This window comes from Phascolarctos cinereus, unplaced genomic scaffold (genome assembly GCF_003287225.1).
Source record: "Phascolarctos cinereus isolate Bilbo 61053 unplaced genomic scaffold, phaCin_HiC Scaffold_8;HRSCAF=390, whole genome shotgun sequence".
Classification (NCBI taxonomy): Eukaryota; Metazoa; Chordata; class Mammalia; order Diprotodontia; family Phascolarctidae; genus Phascolarctos; species Phascolarctos cinereus.
This window is the reverse complement of record NW_027556291.1, coordinates 67864724-67886192: the sequence shown is the minus strand read 5'-3', so window position 1 is coordinate 67886192 and position 21469 is coordinate 67864724. Positions and strand designations below refer to the sequence as shown.

The window sequence follows — 21469 nt, the reverse complement described above, 5'->3', positions numbered from 1 at the left end:
TCTTAGCCACAAATATAGAGGGGAAAAAAGCATTGGCAAGGTGGATAGCCCCGTACCACTCACACTTGACCTGGGTTGCCTGGTCTCCAACAGTGAGGAGGTCAGGCAGGAATAGCTGTAGAGATGAGAAGCTATAAGGATGACTTTGTTCATCTCCCTTTACCAAGCTACCAGATTCCACCTGCTTTTCTCACAGGTAGCACAGGGTTGTTGTAAGGGGAGCTGGTATAGCAAACTACTCCAGTTTCCTTCATTTGCATCTTTATTAGAGAAAAAAAAAATATCTTTTACCCTCCTGGTGACTTGATATTGTATGGAGTTAACTACATGGGATGGCTTGGGTAACTCTAAGGGTTTCCATTTGACCGTACCCACAGTAACATGCCTACAGGTTGGTTGCTGTTTGCCCTTTGCTTTCCAAGAGGACTGTGAAAGGGCCTGATACCGAACAAATACTGCAGCCATAATGCTTCTCTTCCCTCCCATCTCTGCTCTCTGTAAGTAGCTCAAGCACACACAGTGGGTTGCACATGCAGCTCTTAGCGCTGATTGAGTGTTGACCTCCTTGAAAGCCAATCAATTAATCAATCATCACCTATTAATTGCTTGCTATGTGCTAGGTGCTGTGAACATTGAAAAGACAGAACACAGAAGGGACATGCAACAAGGCCACAGAAGTACTGGGTTTCCCTCTTTCCCCCCTCCTCTATCCCTCCTTCCTCTCCACCCTCAAGCAAACCAGTTTGGTCTGGTCAGCAAGGCACAATAACTTTACTGGCACAGAAGACTTAAGAGGCCAGGGGGGCTGGGAATTTTCAAGCTCCTAGGTAACAAGGAGCCTGCATTAGGAGAATGGGGGGGGAAGGAGGAGGGGTAGGCAATCAGTTGCCAGGGGCAGCTTTGGCCTAGGTACCCAAGATTGGTGGAGGGGGTGGGGAATGGAAGTCGAGCCAGGGAGGCTGCAGCCAATCAGAGCCCAGAAGCAGTTTTGTTCTCAGCCTATTCCTTGTTGGTTGGGAAGGTTTGGACGGGTTGGGGCGGGGGGCGCTTTGGAGAGTGCATTAGAGAATCTGGGGCCAATCAGGTGTCAGAGACAGCGCTGTCCTCAACCAAGCCAGTGCTGCAGCCAGAGGGAGGGAGAAAGGGAGGAGAGGGGGGAGCTGTGTCTGGGAAGGCGAGACTGAGACGGGAGCCAATCAGAGAGCAGAGTCAGCTTTGTCTTCTTTGAGGTAGAGCATCCTCTGATTGTGTGAGGGTGAAGCTGCGCCTGGGAAGCAGGGCTCCGCTACACCTCCGAGAGGGTGCTGGCTTCTTTCTTTCCTTCTTTCTTTTTCTGTTTTTCTTTTCTTTTATGTGCTCAGTGGGTCAAAATATTGGGAAGGACAGGTGAATTTAATGATCAGTGCCAAAATATAGTTCTGCTTCTCTAGACACCAGTGTATTTAGATCAGCACAAAGGTGATGCGCTAAATGAAAGCATAGATCCGGAGCCACTCAGCCAGAGAGAAAAAGGGAAAATAGAGTCAGGGGCGTTTAGGGTTGGAGTCGCAGGCGGAGGTGGAGGCGAGGCGGAAGCCCAAGGCGATTCTGAGCCCTAGGCGATTCTGTGTCATAGAAATATTGTACAGCCTGGAGCAGGTAAGGCTTGTTGCTCGATGCTATTGATAATGACTGGGTAGCCTTTCGGGGGGGTGGGGGGTGGGGGGTGTTATAAACAGTGGATTTAAAAGAGTCTCTTTGTGCTTGTAAATCATTGTCATGCTAAGACACATGTGCAGTGTGATAAAATACAGATGGGTAATGAAAAGAAGAAAATCTTGGGGGAAAAGGGCGTTAGAAGATCGATTATCAGGACTGGGGCGGTCCAGTCATTAGGATGTCTGGTACGTGAGACGATTTTCAAGGGATAAGGCTGGAGGCTGGATAGAGTTTAGAATGGAGAATTTCTGTGCTGGTATGGCAGTCTTGATGCCGAATGTCAAAATTGAGAGTTCGCAGAAAAAAAAAAAAAACAGAATATCAGACAGGGGAGCGCATGTAGAACGTAGGATGTCTGAGCTTAGAGGAAAATTAGAACCAAGAGTGCCTGAGCTGGCTGGGGCTCAAGGATTTGGAATGTGAGAGGTAAGAGGGACTTGAGAACCCACAAAACGATAGATGGACTGCGGCTGATTCGTCTGATTGTTTGATTCTTTGGGACATTAGCACACAGAATGTTAAGCCTGGGAGAAACCCCAGAGAAGAGAATGTCAGAACTGGCATGTAGAACAAAGGCTTCTGAGATCTCAGAAAGCCCTTAGATCATACAATGGCCGAAGTAGGAGTGGCTCTAAGAGACGAGGCTTTCAGAATATAGATTGCTGGATCTGGGAAAGGCCTGAAAACACAGAAAATTGAATGTCGCATCTTGGAAGGAGTGTGTGTTTGTGTGTGTGTTGTGTGTGTGTGTGTGTGTGTGTGTGTGTGTGTGTGTGTGTGTGCGCTTAATGTGCTCAGGCGTCCAAGGTGTGGGGAGGGAGGAGGAAATTTAAAAAGCAATAATGACGTACATGGTATGAGATGCAAGGTATATTTCAATACAGTTCATATCAATATAATGATGATTCTGTGAATTAAAATTCAGGTCTTGGTCCAGACAGCCAAAAAAAGGAGAAAATATTTCGTGTATCTGGCGGAGGAAAAAAAAAGCAGAAACCTAACAGAAAAAGGAGTTCCTCGCACTGCGTTATTGATGACTGCTATTAGTATTCCTATAATTTGTCATAGTAAATGGGGAGTGTTTATAGAAACCAATGAGGTGTTAAATGTACACTATTTAAAAGGATGTCTTTTTTTCATTTTTAAATTCTTGTATTGGTAAGTCATATTTGCAATGTAATAAGATTTTTTAAAAACTCAAAAGAAAAAAAAGCCTAGAATATCATAGAAGGCTATAGCCTTCGCATATAGAATTACAGGGCCATGAAGGACCTTAGAACATAGAGTGTCTGGGCTTGAATGCGCATGTCAAGGGAGAATTTTGGAGCTGGTAGAAAGCTTAAAATGGAGAATTTCAGAACTGAAGGGGCAATCAGGGGCTCTCTGTGTCTGAACTGGGAATGGATGTTAAAGTCAGAATACCTGGCCTGGGAAAGTACTTAGAATGTAGAATGTCTGAGCTTGGAGGAGATTTAGAATCAAGAATTCCTGAGCTGGATAGGGCCCTAGAAAACATTTCACAGGTGGGAGGGATCTCAGAACACAAATAGTGTGAGATGGTCAGAGCCTGAGAACCCAGAATTTTGACAGGCAAGTAGATGGATTGCTGGGCCTGGGGTCAGTAAGATGTGATTTCAAATCTGGCCTCAGACACTTCCTAGCTGTGTAACCTTGGGCAAATCATTTAACCACTATTTGCCTCAGTTTCCTCATTTGTAAAATGGGGAAAATAACAGTACAGAAGTATATCATAGGGTTGTTGTGAGGATTCAATGAGACAGTATTTGTAAAAAAAAACACTTAACACAGTGCTTGGCACATAATAGCATTATATAAATGCTTATTCTCTTCTCTTCCCTTCCCCTGGAGCCTGTAGGACCTTAGATCATAGAATGTCAAGCTTGGAAATAGCCATAGAGTGAAAAATGTCAGACCTAGAAGGGGTTTCTAGAACATAGAATTCAGGGGTGGAGAACCTGTGGCCTTGAGGCCACATGTGGCCTTCTAGGTCCTCGGGTGCAGCTCTTTGACTGAGTCCAAGTTTTACAGAACAAATCCTTTTTTGAAGGGGGATTTGTTCTGTGAAGTTTGGATTCAGTCAAAGAGCCACACCCAAGGACCTACAGGAGATCGGTTCTGTGAAGTTTGTATTCAGTCAAAGGGCTGCACTTGAGGACCTAGAAGGCCACGTGTCATGATCATCAGAGCTCGGAGGGTCCTGAGAACATAAACTGTCATAGCATGGAAGGAATTTTATTGATGCGCTCAGTCAGGGGTCCCAGGTATGGGGAGGGACAGATAAATTTAAAAAACAATCGCAAAGTGTATTTTAGGTATGAAATGTAACATTTATTTCAATATGATTTTTACCAGCACAGTGGTGATGCTCTGAATTAAAACTCAGATCCTGAACCACTCAGCCAAAGGGGAAAGGCAAAGGTACAGTGTCTTATTTGGCTAACAACAACAAAAGTCAAAAAATGGAGTTCCACTTCGTGCCTTCATTGGGTTAGAAGGCAGTGGTTATTACTCTCAATGATCATGAATACTGAGTATTTTTGAAAAAAAGTTGTTAAGTAATCAGGATTTAAAAGGGGCATCATTTGTGCTTTGAAATCATGGTAACATATATGCAGTGTGATAAATTAAATATAAATATATAAGTGGGAAACAACCAGGCTGACAGCACCAACCTCCACCACCCTAGGAGGTCCAGCAAGATGAGTCCTAGCAGGCATGAGGAACCTGCGGCCTCAAGGCCACATGTGGCCTTCTAGGTCCTTGGGTGTGGCTTTTTGACTGAATCCAAGTTTTACAGAATAAATCCTTTCATTAAGGGGATTTGTTCTGTGAAGTTTAGATTTAGTCACAGGGCCACCCTTGAGGGCCTAGAGGGCCACATGTGGCCTGGAGGCCGCAGGTTCCCCACCCTTGGTCTAGGCCCTTTATTTTTTTTAAGCCCATATACCAGGTGGTTTTGATGATTGAGTATTCTTCTAGCTTTTTAAGTTTGTTTCTTTAAGAAGCACTTGGTAATTGAATTCATAGAATTCTTTGGTGTGCTTTGGAAGATTGATCCCCTGATACTTTCTGCATGTTGCAGTCATTTGGAATGGGATTTCTTGTTCCATTGTTACTTCTTGGATTTTGTTACTATTCTACAGAAACACAGTTGCTTTTTGAGGGTTTATCTTCTAAGCCTGCAGCTTTGCTGAAGCTACCATGTCAATTCAAATCTTTGCTGACTCCCCAAGGGTTTTCCAAATAGATCATCATATCATCAATAAAAAGGGATAGTTTTATCCCAATTACCTGGTTATATGTCTTTAATTCCTTTCTTTTGTGTTATTGCTTTTGCTAACATTTCCAGAACTATATCGAACAATAGGGGAGAGAGTGAGCATTCTTGCGTTATGTTTATATTTATTGGAAAACGTAGTGATTGCATATGATGCTTGCTTTTGGTTTTAGGAAGATGCCTCTCCTTTATAGAGTTCTGGGTGTAAATGAATGTTGTACTTTCTTAAAGGCTTTTTCTGACATAATCATGTCATTTTGTATGTTTTGGTTTTTAATATGATTATGTTGATTGTTTTCCTAATGTTGAAGTATTCTTGCATCCATGGCATAAATCTGCCTTGGTTATAATTTATGATTTCTTGGATTAATCACTTGATCCACAGGATTTTGTTGAAAATTTTTGAATTGATATTCATTAATGATATCTATCTGTAGTTTTCATTCTGTGTTTTGTCCTTTTCTGGTTAGATATTAGGTCTACATTTATCTCATAAAAGGATTTTGGTAGAGGAGTTTCTCAATTTTTGAGAATAATTTGATTAGTATGAGTACTAATTGTTTTTTTTTAATCTAATCGAATTCTCCTGTAATTCTGGACCAGGAGATTTCCCCCCCCCCCTTTGTTAGTACCATTATAGCTAATTGTATTTATTTTTTTGAAATTTAATTATTCATTATCTCTATCTGGCATTCTGTCAGTTTGGGTGTTTTATATTTTTGAAGAAATTGTATTTCTTTTGAATTTTCAATTTTGTTAGCATACAACTGTGCATAATAGGTTCTAATTATTCTTTTTCTTCTGGTTTTGTTGTGATTTCGCCTTGCTCAATTGCTATTTTATTGATTTGATTTTCTGCCCTTTTAAAAATCACATTAGTGAAAGGTTTATCAATTATTTTAGTCTTTTCAAAGAACCAATTTTTAGTTTTATTTATAATTTATATGGGTTTATTTTTTGGGTTTCTAGCTTATCCATTTTCTAATTTTCAATATCCTGTTTATGTTTATTTTAGGTTTATTTATTTGTTGGCTTTCTAATTTTTTAAAATGCATTTTATTAATACTCTCTTTTTCTGTTTTGCCAATGGATGTTTGAAGAGAAATGATTTTTCCCCTGAGGCCTTTTTAGCTGCATCCTAGAAATTTGAGTATATTGTTTATCATTATAATTTTCTTTCACACAATTGTTTTTATGATTTGTTTTTTGATGCACTAAATATTTAGTATTTCATTGCCAAATTTCCATTTGGGTCTGTTTGTGGTTTCTGAACCAAACACGTTTTGCTATATTACGGTCTGTAAAGGATATGTTTATTATTTCTGTCTTTTAACATTTATTTGCAGTGTCTTTGTGCCCTAATACGTGGTCAATTTTAATACAAATTTCATGTAATTCTGAGAAATGTGTATATTCGTTTGTAGTCATATTTAGAAGATGCTATAAGTCTTTTAGCTTTTATTTCTCCAGCATTTTTTAATTTTTGTATTTTTCCTTTTATTTATCTTTTTGTTAGATTTATCCAAAACCGAGAAGGATATTGAATTCCCTTATGACTATTGTATTTTTTTCCCCACTATATACTTGTAGCTCAGTTGTTTTCTTTTTGAATTTGGATTCTAAGGCATTTGGAGCCTTATCAATCAATATTATGCCAATCAATATTAAGTTTAATATTGATGTTGGTTTGTTTTTTCTGGTTCCTTTCAGTAAAATGTGATTTCCTTGTTGATATCTTTTTTGTGCATTTATATATAGATAGATAGATATAGATATAGATATAGCTTTGATAGAATAATTATAATTCTTGCTTTTTTTGAATTCACTTGATAAATAATAAATTTTTTCCAATCTCTCCTTTTTATTCCGTATATATGTTTGTCTTTTAAATGTGTTTCTTGTAAGCAGAGACTATGGGGTTTGGTTTTCTTGTCTAATCTGTCACTTTTTTGTTGTATTGGATTGTCTAATCCACATTTAAAATTATGAGATTTAGGGTTCTCCCCCCTCCATTTGTCTCTACTATTGGCTTTTCTTTTTAAGTTATGATTTTTCCCCTCTTCCCCTGTGAATATAGTATTACATCTCTTCAGTAATTTTAGCTTAATTTTTTTGAGGTGACCCTATTCCCAATGGCTCTCTACCTCTCACCCTTGACCCCACCCTACCTCATCACCTTATTCCCCCTTTTTTTACCCCTTTTTCTTCAGAGTTTTGCTTCTTAGTTCCTTTTTCTTTCTTAGTTTATCTGGTTATTTACTTCTTTCCCCATTCCCATTTTTCCCTTTCAGTTTATCTTGTTCATTCTTTTTAAAATTTGGTTTTCTACATGTTTTTTTTCCTAGAACAGATTTCTTTCCCTCACTCATTTCTTTGTTTAATCTTCCCTTTCTGTCCATTCCAGACTTTTCTACTTTGGTTCCTGACCCTTGTACTTATTTTGTCCTTTGTTCTTACCAGTTTCTGTTATTACCTTGTAAAACTTGCCCCTGACCCTCTTTTTTTCTCTTGTACCTCACTTGTAGCAAAATACCAATTCCTCAAGGTTGTAGGGAAGATATTGCCCTATGATAGGATTCTTCCTATGTCCCTAATTATATAGTTTATTATTGACTTTTGCCTTCCCCTTGGTCATTCCCCCCATTTTCTCAAAATCTCTTCCCTGGATCCCTGTCTTGTCCCTCTTCTGAGTTTTTCAGTTGTCCCCAGGACCTCTGTTTCCCTTTCTCCTGAGGTAGGCTGAGTGGTCTCTTTAAGTACTAAATCTCTGCAGATATTACCCATTGTAAGGTCCCCATCTCCTTTATAGAATATCTTTTTTCACCCATAGCTACATTCATCAGTGAAACCCCCTTTCACCACCAAAATAAGATTTCCCCCTCTTTCCTTTCACCCTTTTTAATCCTTCCCTTTGGCTCCTCTCCCATTTTCCTGTAGACTCTTTTCTTCCTGGGAAACTACAGGAGTGACTTTCCCTTCATTGTTAACCTTTGACTTGATTAGGATGTATCACAGTTTCTCCTCTGAGCTCTTACTACATTTCCCCTTTTGATGCACTCTCATTTTATAGTCTAGTTCTACAAAAACCCCTTGATTCACCTGTTGGTGGATAGGTGTAGGTGTAAGGTGCAGTCCTTAGTGATGTTTTAGGCCTGTTTCTCTACCACCACCTTAATTTGATTTTTGCTTTCATCCCTGTTTCCTTGCATACATTTAGAAAGAAGTCTTAATGATCTCTCTGTTGTTTTATTGTTATTGTCCTTTTGTTGTTCCTGTATCCCTGTGCCATTCTTGTATGTCTGTTATCTGGGGTATTTGTGAAGCAAACATTCTCTTCAGTTCTGCTTTTCTTTCTAAGTAGGTTTCAATCACCTCTTTATTATTGAAGTCTTGTCTTTTTTTCATTGATGCTTATGTTCTTATTTGCAGGGCAATGCTACCTTGGGTAGCATCTTAAATTGTGTTGCTGTTTGAAACACATCATTCTGTTCCCTCTCTTCCTTTCTGGTGGGTGCAGAGTAGTCTTGTGTTATTTGAATTTCTTTTCATTTGTATTTGAATGTCTTTCTCCTGGTTGCTTACAAAATTTGTTGTTTCTATGTGGATTTGTTAAATTTAAGCACTATGAACAAGGGATAACACCAAAGGTCAGACCTACAGTGTCCTCAAAACTTCCATATACTATAGCTGAGAGGGCTCTGAGAACAAAAATCATAAGCCATAGAAGGGGCCTAAGAATGGAAATCATCATAAATGCCAAGGATTTGTATATATATATATATATATATATATATATATATATATATCTCATACATATATATGCACATATATGTGTATATATATCATACATATACATATATATGTATATATGTATATATGTACATATGTGTGTATATATATGTATATATATGTATGTGTATATATATATGTATGTATATATGTATATATATATATATATATATATATATATATATATTAGTGGGCCAATATATTGCCAATTTCTGATTAATTTTTTAAAAAAGGAAGAAAATAGATTTTTCATATGAGATCAAAAAATAATTTATTCCAATTTAATATATATTAGCCCAGTGGTATTACTTTCAAAAAAAAAATCTCACATCCTTAACCACCCAGCTAAAAAGGGTATGGTGAAAGTACTATTTTTTATCTAGCCAATCCCCCCTGTTGCCCCACCTCACCCCAAACTAAACCACTAAACACCTGCAAGCCAAAACAATTGCAGTTCCTTCTTTTGTAAAGGCAGTTATTGATATTACTCTTAATGTTAATGAATATGCAATATTTTTGGTCTCAAAAAAAGATGTTATATATGGAGAACTTATAAGGCAGAAGTCTTGCATTTTGAAATTATTATATCAATAAAACACATTTGCTCTGTAATAATAATCCAATAAACCTAAAAGTGGGAAAAAAGCATATAGACCACAGTAAGATGTTTCTTTAGAACCCAAAACGTGGTATTTTGGAAGGTCCTTAGAATACTGAATGACTGGCCTATGTACCATTCAAGGGGGAAAATTGGAGGTAACTGAGAGCATAGAAGACAGAATTGCCCAGTTAAGAGGTAAATTTTGCTTCTGAATGTCCTATTTTTGAGTGGAAATAGAATCCAGAATATTAGTGAGCCTTTAGAATACACAATATCAGAGATCAGAGTGGCCTTAAAGGAAGAGAATGTTAGAGCTGGGAGTGCCATGAGATGGTAAATCTTCAGCTCAAAACATTTTTGCTGGGAGGAAGGTTTCTTGGGTATGTGCTCAGTGGGCCAAAGTATGGGGAAGAACCAGCTAATTAAAAAAAAAGAAGCCATTTTAATTTGGGAAGAGTTTAATTATTCATATCAATATATTTTATATCAACACAGAACTGATGCTTTGAATGAAAACATTGGTCTTCAAAGAACCTGACCATCGTGGAAGGTGCCAGGACAGTGTCCCATTTATCTGAAAACAAAAAGGAAAAAAAGTAAGAAAACAAAATCTTGTAGCAACTGCTGTCCCTTCATCAGGTAAGACAGGCATTGATATTCCATAAGGGGAAAAAAAAACAAGGAAACAAAAGCTTGTAATAGCCTGCTGTCTTTCCTTCTGGTAAGACCATTGATATTGCTCTTAATAATAATGACTGTGTATTATTTGGGGGGAGGGAGTAGGTGTTAGTTCCTAGGAATTAAAAGGAACAGGTTGTATACTTTGAAGTCATTATAGTGATGAGGCAGAAGGGAAGTTACTGAAATCAATAGAATTGAAAGAGTTTAAGGAAGAAAAAGGGCCTTTTTAGGTCTTAGGAAGTTATGGCCTGAGAAACTAGAACTCTAGGTCTGGAAGTGTCCTTAGAACCTGGTGTGCCTGGCCTTCAGGATGATTTGGGGGGAAGAATTTTAGAGGTAGCAGAGAACATAGAAAATGGACTTTCCGAGCTAGGATGGAAGTCATGACTCTGAATGTCAGAACTTGAGTTGGACAGAGAAGCAGAATATTCAATCTGGGAAGACACTTAGAACCTAGAATGTCAGAACCTGAAGGAAATTTCAAATCCAGAATCCAGAGCTAGATGAGGCTGTAGAAGCTGGAATGTCAGTGTTGGGAGGGACTAGATCAGATAGAGTGGGGGATGTTCAGAATCTGAGAAAGAAAATTGTCAGAACCGTGGGATTTCAGCATAGAAGAATTTCAGGATTGGGAGTAGCCATAGAGAAGAGAATGAGAAAGGTCAGAGAGTACTTAAAAGAAGTGATATAAGGAGTGGATGAAGCCCTTAGAACACAAAAGGACAGGATTGGAGTGTCGTACAAACTGTCGTATTTAATATCTGGAGGGCTCTAAGAACATAAATCATCTGTTCCACAAGGGGTCTTAGAATGGAAAAATATCATAAATGTTAAGGATTTATATTCATATGTATTCTTAGTGGGCCAAAATATTGGCCAATGCTAGTTAATTTTAAAAACAAGAAGAAGATTTGTTTTTAGGAATGCTCAATTATTTATTTCATTTAATATATTTTACCCCAAATATGGTAAAAGTACTGTCTACTTTTTGACTAGCCAAAAATATCCTGAAAAAAAAAACTTCAAACACCTGCACAGCAAAATTAACACAATTGCATGCAGTTCCTTCTTTGGTAAAGACTGTGTCTGATATTACTATTAATGATATATTTTTGACTATGAAAAAGTGCTATATAAAGAGAGCTTATAAGGGAGCACTTTTTTGTGAATCATTATATCAGTAAGACTCATGAGAATTGTAATAATAATCCAATAAACCAAAAACTGGGGAAAAAACTTAATGACTTTGGAACCAAAAATGTCATATCTATGAAGGTGCATAGCATGGTGAATGTCTGGCCTTTCAAGTATCATTCAAGGGGGAATGTTGGAGGTGCCTTTCCGAGCTAGGAGGTAAGTCCCTCCTCTGAATGTCCCAATTTGGAGGGGAAAGTGAAGCCAGAATATCAAATCAGGGGAGGGTATTTTGAACCTGGATGAAGCTGTAAAAGCTGGAATGTCACTCTTGGGAAAGACTAGATCAGAGGGAAGGGGAGATGTTCAGGGGCTGAGAATGGAAAATGTTGGGTTTTAGCCTGCAGGGTCAGGCCTGGGTGTAGCTGTGGAGAACAGAATGAAAAAGATTTAGGAGAGCACTTAGAAAAAGGGATGTCAGATTGAGGAGAGCTCTTAGAGCAGGGATGGGGAACCTGTGGCCTCAAGGCCACATGTGGCCCTCTAGGTCCTCAAGTGTAGCCTTTTGACTGAATCCAATTGGATGAGAGTTAGGAGAGCACCTAGGACAAGGGATATCAGAGAAACGAGAGCCCTTAGAACACAAAATATCAGATCATGGAGTCCTAAATAGCTGGGAGGACTCTATGAATAAAAATCATCAGCTCTGGAAAAGGCCTTTGAATGGAAAATCTCATAAATGGCAAGGATTGCTTTTCATATATATATATATTCTTAGTGGGTCCAAATATTGGCCATTTCTAAGTAATTAAAAAAAAGAAGAAGAAATGAGATTTTTTTGTATGAGCTCATTCATTTATTCCAATTTAATATGTATTAGCCCAGTGGTGATGATTTAAAGGAAAAACTCATGTCTTCAACTAAACAACATATGGTGAAACTACTGTCCATTTTGTAGACTGCCAAAAATGACCCCAAAAAGCCTAAAACACCTGCACAGGAAAACAAATGTAGTCCCTTGCATTTCCTTCTTTGGTTAAGATGGGCATTGATATTATTATTAATAATAATGAATATCAAGTAATTTTAGCCACAAAACAAGGTGTTACATACAAAGGACTTAGAAGACGAATACTGATGTTTCCAAATCATTATATCAGTAAGACATGTGTGCATCATCATTATCATCATAATTGTAATAATAATAATAAAAACCTTATAGATCACAAGAGGACCTTAGTAATGTAATATCTTGGAAGGTCCCTAGAATACCGAATGTGGGCCCTCCCTGGTACCCTTCAAAGGGCAAAGTTGGAGGTGACTGAGAACTTAGAATCCAGAATTTCTTGACAGGGCACTAAGTCCCTCCTCTAAATGTTCCAATTTTGAGTGGAAAGTGAAGCCAGAATATTAGATCAGGAAGGGCAGTTAGAACCTAGAATGTCTGAGCATGAAGGCAATTTCAACCCAGAATCCTTGCTGGAATTGCAATGTTTACAGTGACTAGAACATACGAAGGGAGACGTTCTTGGGCTGATGATGAAAACTGGCAGAAGCAGGAGGATTTAACACCCAGGATGTGAAGCTTAGGAGTAGCCCCAGAGAAGAGAATGAGAGAGGTCCTTGAGTACCTTAATGGGAGCTCTTACCAGAGGTAGGGAACCTGAGAGACAGAGACAGAGAGAGGCAGAGACAGAGAGGCAGAAAGACAGACAGCGAGACAGAGACAGAGAGAGAGAGAGGACTTAGAAGCAAGGGTATTAGAGCGAAGAAAATCCTTATTAACACAAAAGATCAAATCTTGGAATGTGCTAAAAAAACATCCTATATTATAGCTGGGAGTGCCTGAGAACATGAATCATGAGCTCTGGAAGAAGGGTTAGAATGGAAAATCTCATAAATGACAAGAATTTATACATACACATATGTTCTTAGTGCGCCAAAATATAGAGCAATTCTAGTTAATGTAAAAAACAAGAGCAAAGTAGATTTTTGTACATTAATAAATTATTCCAATTTAATAAGTTAGTCTGGTAGTGACACTTTAAAAGGTTCACATCATCAACCACATAGCCAAAAATGTATGGTGTAAGCAATGCCTTTTTCTTTTGGCTTGCCAAAAAAAGAAACCCCAAACCCGAAAACATTTGTATAATGAAACAAATGCATTTCATGTAGTTCCTTTTTGGTTGAAGACTGTGATTGATATTACTATTAATGATAATGAATATTAAGTGTTTTCAGACATAGCAAAAAAGGTATTATACATAGAGGACTTATAAGTGATAAGACTTTTGTTTCAAAATAATTTTATTTAAGAATACAGAATTTCTTACCTTGGTTGGATGTCTCCTCTAAACATCTCAATTTCAATTGGAAAAGGAAGCCAGACTTTTAGATCAGGGTGGGAAGTTAGAGCCTAGAATGTGTGAGCTTGAAGGAAATATCGACTCCAGAATCCTGAGCTGAATGAGGCTTTATTAGCTGGAATGTCAGTGTTCGGAGGGACTAGAGCAGAGAGAGGAGATGTTCCAGGGCTGAGAAGGGAAATTGTCAGAAACAGTAGGATTTTAGCACATAGAGTGTCAGGATTAGGAGTACCAATGGAGAAGAGAATGAGAAAGGTCAGAGAATACTGAAAAGAAGTGATGTAAGAGTAGACAGAGCCCTCAGAACACAAAAGGACAGGATTGTAGTGTCCTACAAACTGCCATACCTGAGAGGGCTCTAAGAACATGAATCATCTGTTCTAGAAGGGGTCTTAGAATGGAAAGTATTTCAAATGTCAAGGATTTATTTTCATATGCATTCTTAGTGTGCCAAAATATGGTCCAGTTACAGGTAATTTTAAAATAACAAGGTAGATTTTTCATGGTGAGATCATTCATTTTTTCTAGTTTAGTTTATATTATGCATTGATGATACTTAAAAAAAAATCTCACATCTCCAACCTCACTTCCAAAAGGGTTTAGTCACTGGCAGGGGTGGGGAATCTGTGGCCTCAAGGTCACATGTGGCCCTCTAGGTCCTCAAGTATCACCCTTTGACTGAATCCATTGGATTCATGTGACCTTGAGGGTAGATTCAGTCAAAGGGCTGCACTTGAGGACCTAGAGGGCCACATGGAGCCCTGAGGCTTGCAACTTCCCCACCCTTGTTTTAATGAGAGTACTGTCTATTTTTTGGCTAGTTCCAAACCCCCAAACCACTCACAACCTACTCACAAAAACAAGTGCCATTCTTTGCAGGTTCTTCTTTTGAAAAGATTGTTATTAATTACTAATTACTACTAATGATAATGACTGTAGAATATTTTTTGGAAAAAAAAGCCAGAGTGTTAAATACAGAGGATTCATAAAGGAAACATATGTTTCCAAATCAGCTTATCAGTAGGATTCATTTGTATTATAATAATAATCAAATTAATTTAAAAAGAACCTTTATATGTCACAGAAATTTTGGCTTTAGAACCCAAAATGTCATGTCTTGGAATGTCCTTAGAACACTGAATGTCTCATTTTCTGGGTATCATTTAAGGGGGAAAGTTGAAAATTCTTGAAAGCTTGGAATATGGAATTTCCTACCCAGGAAGCATGTCTCCAATCTAAGCTTCCCAATTTGTAGTGAAGCCTCAGACTATGAGATCTGGGGAGAGCACTTAGAATCTAGAATGTCTGAGCTCAAAGAAAATTTCTAACTCAGAATCTGGAACTGGGTGAGGCTATAGAAGCTGGTATGTCAGTGTTGGGAAAAACTAGAGCAGGGAGAGTAGGAGATGTTCAGAGGCTGAGAATGGACATTGTCTGAAGCAGTGTAGCCATGGAGAAGAGAATAAGTAGGAACACTGAGGGTAGCTAGGTGGCGTTGCAGTGGATAGAGCACCAGGCCCGGAGTCAGGAAGACCTGAATTCAAATGTGGCCTCAGACACTTACTTCCTGTGTGACCCTGGGCAAGTGACTTAATCTCTGCCTCAGTTTCCTCATCTGTAAAATGAGCTGGAAAATGCAAACCACTCCAGTATCTTTGCCAAGAAAACCCCAAATGGAGTCACAAAGAGTCAGACATAACGAAACAACTCAACAGCAACACATTATCAGAGTAAAGAGATATGTTAGAACACAAAAGGTCAGAACTTGGAATGCCCTAAAAACTATCTCAGGTGATAGCTAAAAAGGGTTTGACAACATAAATTCTCAGTTCTGGCAAGAACCTTAGAATGGAAAATATAAATGGGAAGGATTTCTTTTCATATATATTCTTAGTGGGCCAAAACATTGCCAGTTCTAGTTAATTTTTTTAAAATGAGAAGGTAGGGGACAATACTAGGTGGCACTGTGGATAGAGCACTGGCCTTGGAGTCAGGAGGACCTGAGTTCAAATCCAGCCTCAGATACTTGACACTTACTAGCTGTGTGACCCTGGGCAAGTCACTTAACCATATTGCCTAACCCCCCCAAAAAAAAACACCACAAAAAATGAGAAGGTAGATCTTTCTTATGAGATTAATATTTTTCCAATTTAATATAGCTTAGCCCACTGTTGATGCTTTAAAAATAATCTCATATCCTCAACCATACAGCCAAAAGGATATGGTGAAAGTGCTCTTTATTTTTTAAGTTCCAATAAAACTCCAAAAACACACCGAAAACAATACAATTCTATGCATTTTTCATTAATAAAGACTGCTCTTGATTTTCATAATAATCATAAGTAAAATATACTTTTGGAGAAAAATAAGGTGTTACATTCGTACTACTTATGAATGTAAATCATTAGTTCTGGAACACAAAATATTGTTTCTGGGAAGGAGGTTGCTAGGTGATGTGCTCAGTGGGCCAAAGTATGGAGGAGAACCAGATAACTTAAAAAACAAGAAGCCATTGTGTTTTGGGAATGAGTTTAATCATTCATATCAGGATATTTTCTATCAGGCACACCATTGATGCTTTGAATGAAAATTGAGGTCTTCAAACACCCACACAATCTTGCAGGGTTCCAGGACAGTGCCTCATTTACCTGAAAAAATAAGAAAAAAAAGAAGGAAAAGAAAAACTTGCAACAGCGTGCAATCCCTTCATCAGGTAAGAAAGGTATTGCTATTCCAAGTAATAATGATTGTGGAGTATTTTTTGGGGAAAAAAATTAGATCTTAAGTGATTAGAATTAAAATAAACACAATTTGTGCTTTGGAGTCATTGTAATGATAGGATAGAGGGAAGTTACTGAAATCAATAGAATTGAAAAAGTTAAAGCAATAAAAGGGCCCTTTTAGGCCCTTTTTCTTTCTAGGAAGTTGTGGCCTGAGAAACTAGAACTCCAGGCTTGGAAGTATCCTTAGAACCTAGCATGTTTGGCCTTCAAGATTATTTTCGAGGAATAATATTGGCGGTCTCAGGGAACATAGAATACAGACTTTCAGAGCTAGGATGGAAGATGTGGCTCTGAATGTCAGAACTTGGATAGGGCAGAGAAGCCACAATCTCAGATCTGCTTGGATACTTAGAACTGAGAATGGCCGAGCATGAGGGAAATATCAAATCCAGAATCCTGAACTGGAGGAGAACTTCGAACTTGCAATAGCAGAGTTAGGAGGGACTTTTGAAGGAAGAAAGTGGGAGAAGTTCAGAGCCTGAGAATGGAAATTGGCAGAAGCAGTGGGATTTTAGCACTTTGAAGGTCAGGCCTGGAAGTAGTCATGGAGGAGAGAATGAGAGAGGGAAGAGAGTCTTAGAGGAAGGGGTATCAGAGCAAAGGGAAACCTTGGAACAAAAAAGATCAGAACTTGGAGTGTCTGGGGAAAAAAAAAAGTGATAGCAAGGTTATGAGAATATAAATAGTCAGCCCTGGAAGGAACTTATAATGGAAAACACCATTAATGGCAATGATCTATTTAAATACATACTCTTAGTGGCAGAAAAAAATATCAGCCAGTTTGAGTTAATTTTTAAAAATAAGAAGAAAATCAACTTTTCTGATGAAATCAATAATTTATTATAGATCAGCCCAATAGTGATGTTTTTAAAAAGTCTCACATCACTGACTATATTTTGGCTACCTACCCCTGCTCCAACCCCAAACACCAGCACAGAGAAATGCCATTCCATGCATTTCCTTCTTTGGTAAATACTGCTATTGATATTACCATTAATGATAATGAATATAGAGTCTTTTTGGCCACAAAAACATGGTGTTATGTAAAGAAGAATTAAAAGAGACATGACTTCTGTTTCAAAATCATTACGTCCCTAAGCCCTATGTGTACTGTAATAAAAATCCAATCAATAACAAAATCAGAAAAAAATCCCCTTATAAATCATAGGAGAGTGCAGTCTTTGAACCCAAAGTTCTAAGCTGGGAAGGTCATAATCCAATTAAAAAAAACCTTATATATAGAAAACACTTATAGATCATAATAGGTTGTTCCTTTCAATCCCTAAATGTCATTTCCTGGAAAGTCTTTAGAACAGGGAATGTCTGAGCTTCCTGTTAATATTCAGTGAGGGGAGCTGGAGATAGTTTAGGGCTAAGAATACAGAATTTCCTAGCTAGTCGTTAAGTCCCACCTTTAGATGTTTCAATATGGAGTGGTAAATAAAGACAGAACTTTAGAGCTTGAAGGAAATCCAGGGCTAGATGATGCAGTAGAAGCTGAAATATCAGTATTGAGAGGGACTAGAATAGAGAGAGGGGATACCTTCAGAGGCCAACAATGGAAATTGTCAGAACATGGGACTGTTGCACAGAGAATGGCTGGCCTGGAAGGAGCCATGAAGAGGAGAATGAGAGATGTAAGGAGCATTTAGAACAAGGGATATCAGATCAAAGGGGGAACACAAAATGTCCGACCTGGTGTATCCTCAAAACTTCCATATACCATAGATGTGATGGCCCTGAGAACATAACGCATTTGCTCCAGAACGGGCCTTCGAATGTAAAATGTCCTAAATTTCAAGGATTAATTTAAAATATATTCTTACTGGGCAAAAATATTTGCTAGTTCTAGGTTAATTAAAAAAGGAGTGTTTAGGTTTTCTGTAAGAGACTAGTCATCTAATGTAATTTATACTGTACATTGGTAAAGCATCAAAAAAATAATCTCACATGCTTGACCACACAACCAAAAGAGTTTGGTGAAAATACTGAGTATTTTTTGGTTATCTAAAAAATCCTGAGACAACCTAATACACCAGCACAGATGCCATTCCATGCAGGTCCTTCTTTAATAAATACTGCTATTGATATTACTATTAATAATGATGCACATTGAATAATGATAATGAATATAAAGTATTTTGGGCCTCAATCCTAGGTGTTATGTCCTAAGGACTGATAAGGGACATGATTTATGTTTGAAAATCATTATATCCATAAGATTTTATAATTGTAATAATAATGTTCATTGCAATAATCATGCTTTAAAAATTAAAAAAAAACCTTTTAGATCATAGGATGATGTTTCTTTAGAATTAAAAATGTTGTGCTTTGGGAGGACCTTGAAACACTGAATGTGTGGGCTTCCAGTTACCATTCAAGGGGCAAAGTTGGAGGTAGCTGAGATTTTAGAATATAGAATTTCCTAGTGAGGAGGTAAGTCTTGCCTCTGATTGTCCTAATTTGGAGTGGAAAGGGAAACAAGAATATTAGATTAGTGAGGGCACTTAGAAACTAGAATTTTTCAGCTTGAAGGACATTTTGAATTCAGAATCCAGAGCTGGATGAAGTGTAGAAGCTGGAATGTCAGTATTAGGAGGAACTAGATGAAAGATAGTGGGAGATGTTCAGAGTCTGAGAAAGAAAATTGCAAGAAGGAGTGGATTTTTAGCATAGAAAATCGCAGGCCTTGGATTAGACATGGAGAAGAGAATAGGAGATTTAGGAGAGCATTTCGAAAAAGTGATATCAAATCAGAGAGAGGAAACGAAAGGTCAGACCAGGAGTGGCCTAAAATGTCCATATACTATAGCTGGTGGGGCTCTGAGAACACTAATCATCTGCCCAGGAAGAGCCTTAGAATGGACAATATAAATGGCAAGGATTTATTTTCATATATGTTTTTAGTGGGCCAAAATATTGGTCAGTTCTCAGTAAATTAAAAATCAGTAAGAAGGGAGATTTTTCATATGAGATCAGTCATTTATTCCAATTTAATGTATATCATATAGCATTGAAGCTTTATTGATCCTAGTAGAGTGTTTATCTCCAAAAATGTCATGTCTTGGAAGGTCCTTAAAACTTTGACTGCCTGACCTTCCAAATACCATTCAGTGGAGGTAGCCATGAGCTAAGAAGACAGAATTTCCTACCTTAGGAGAAATCTCCCTTCAGAATGTCCTAATTTGGAATGGAAAGTGAAGCTAGACTACTAAATCCCAGAAGAGGGCACTTAGAATCTAGAATATCTGAACTTGAAGGAAATTTTGAATCCAGAATTCTGAGCTGGATGAAGTTTAGGAGCTAGAATGTTGATATTAGGAGGGACTAGAACACAGAAAATGGGAGATGTTCTTGGGTTGAGAATGGAAATTGTCAGGAGCAGGAAGATTTTAGCACTCAGGATGTCAGGCTTGGGAGTGGCCATGGAGAAGGGAATGCAAGTTAGGAGAGCCCTTGGAAGAGTGGATATCAGAGGGATGACAGTGCCTAGACCGCAAAAGGTAAGTCCTGGAATATCCTAAAAACTTTCTTATGTCATTGCTTGGAGAATTCCGAGAACATGAATCAAGTCTCTAAGAGGCCTTAGAATGGAAAATATCATAAATGGCAAGGATTTACATTTCTATATACATTCTTAGTGAGCCATAATATTGGTGACTTTTGGGTAAATTTAAAAAAAAAAACGACAAGAAGGCAGATTTTTAAAAATGAAATCAGTCATTTATTTCAGTTTAATTTCTATCAAACAGTTGTGAAGATTAAAAAAAAATTCACATCCTCCTATGATGAAAGTATTGACTATTTTTTTGGCTAGCTAATAAAAACAAACCAAACCCAAATCCAAAACACAAGGACATTGAAACAAATGCAATTCCATGTATTTCCTTTTTTTAGTAAAGACTGCTACTGATATTACTATGATGATAATGAATATAGACTCTTTGTGGCTACAAAACAGGGTCTTACATAAAGAGTATTTATAATGAACACAGCTTATGTTTTGAAATCACTATATCAGTAAGACTTGGGTACATTGTAATAATGATCCAATAAAAAAAAAGTGGGGAAAAACCCTTAGAACTAAAAGTGTCAAACCTAGAAAAGTCATAATAATTTAAAAAAACTTAAAGAAAAAGAACCTTATTGATCATAGGAAGGTATTTCTTTAGATCCTGGAATGTCATACTTTGGAAGGTCTTTAGAAGAATGAATCCCCATGGGCTTCCAGGTACCATTCGAGGGGGAAAGTTAAAATATAGAATTTCCTAGTAAGGCAGGAATTCTTGCCTCTAAATATCACAATTTGAAGTGGGAAGTGAAGCCAGAATTTTAGAACAGAGAGGGCACTTAGAACCTAGTATGTCTGAGCTAGAAGGAAATTTTGAGTCCCAAATTCTCAGCTGGATGAGGCTGTAGAATCTGGTATGTCAGTGTTGGGAAGGACTAGAACAGAGAGAGAGGGAGATGTTCAGGGGCTGATCATGGAAATGGTCAGAAGCAGGAGGATTTTAGAACACAGAAATATCAGGCCTGGGAATAGCCCTGGAGAAGGGAATGAGAGAGGGAGGAGAACACCTAGGAGAAGGGTCATCAGAGCAAGGAGAACCTTAGAACACAAAAGGTCAGAACTTAGAGTGTCACATATGTGATAGCTGGCAGGGCTCTGAGAACAAAACTCATAAGCTCTGGAGAGAGCTTATAATGGAAAATACAATAAATGGCAACAATTTATTTAAATATATTCTCTTATTTGCCAAAAATACTGGCCAATTCTTGGTCATTTAAAAAACGAGAAGGTAGATTTTTTCATATGAGGTCATTCATTTATTCTAATATAATTTATATTATGCATCAGTGATGCTTAAAAAACACGTTATATCTTCATCCACACTGCCAAAAGGGTTTGGGGAGAGTACTGTCTATTTTTTGTCTAGCCCAAAAAACCCTAAGGAAACATCAAAACCTGCCCACAGAAACAAATATGGTTCCTTGCAGGTCTTTCTTCTGTAAAAATTGCTGTTGATATTACTATTAATGATAGTGAATGTAGAGTATTTTTAGACAAAAGGCCAAGGACTCATAAGAGACAATAACTTATGGTTTGAAATCAATA

At 37.8% G+C, this 21469-nt stretch overlaps 1 protein-coding gene across 4 annotated transcripts in view; it reads left to right on the top strand.

Moving 5' to 3' along the window:
* The first annotated feature begins 1144 nt into the window (after positions 1 to 1144).
* Positions 1145 to 21469, top strand: part of LOC110203167 (uncharacterized) — a 61618-nt gene continuing 41293 nt past the window's right edge. For 2 of the 4 annotated variants that reach the window (XM_078147744.1, XM_078147742.1), the window contains exons 1-2: positions 1145 to 1638; positions 9882 to 10025. The gene's annotated coding sequence lies outside the window, so the exon portion shown is untranslated. Of the gene's footprint in view, positions 1639 to 9881; positions 10026 to 16193; positions 16284 to 21469 lie in introns of all 4 variants that reach the window. The other 2 variants (XM_078147741.1, XM_078147743.1) reach the window with 2 other exon arrangements.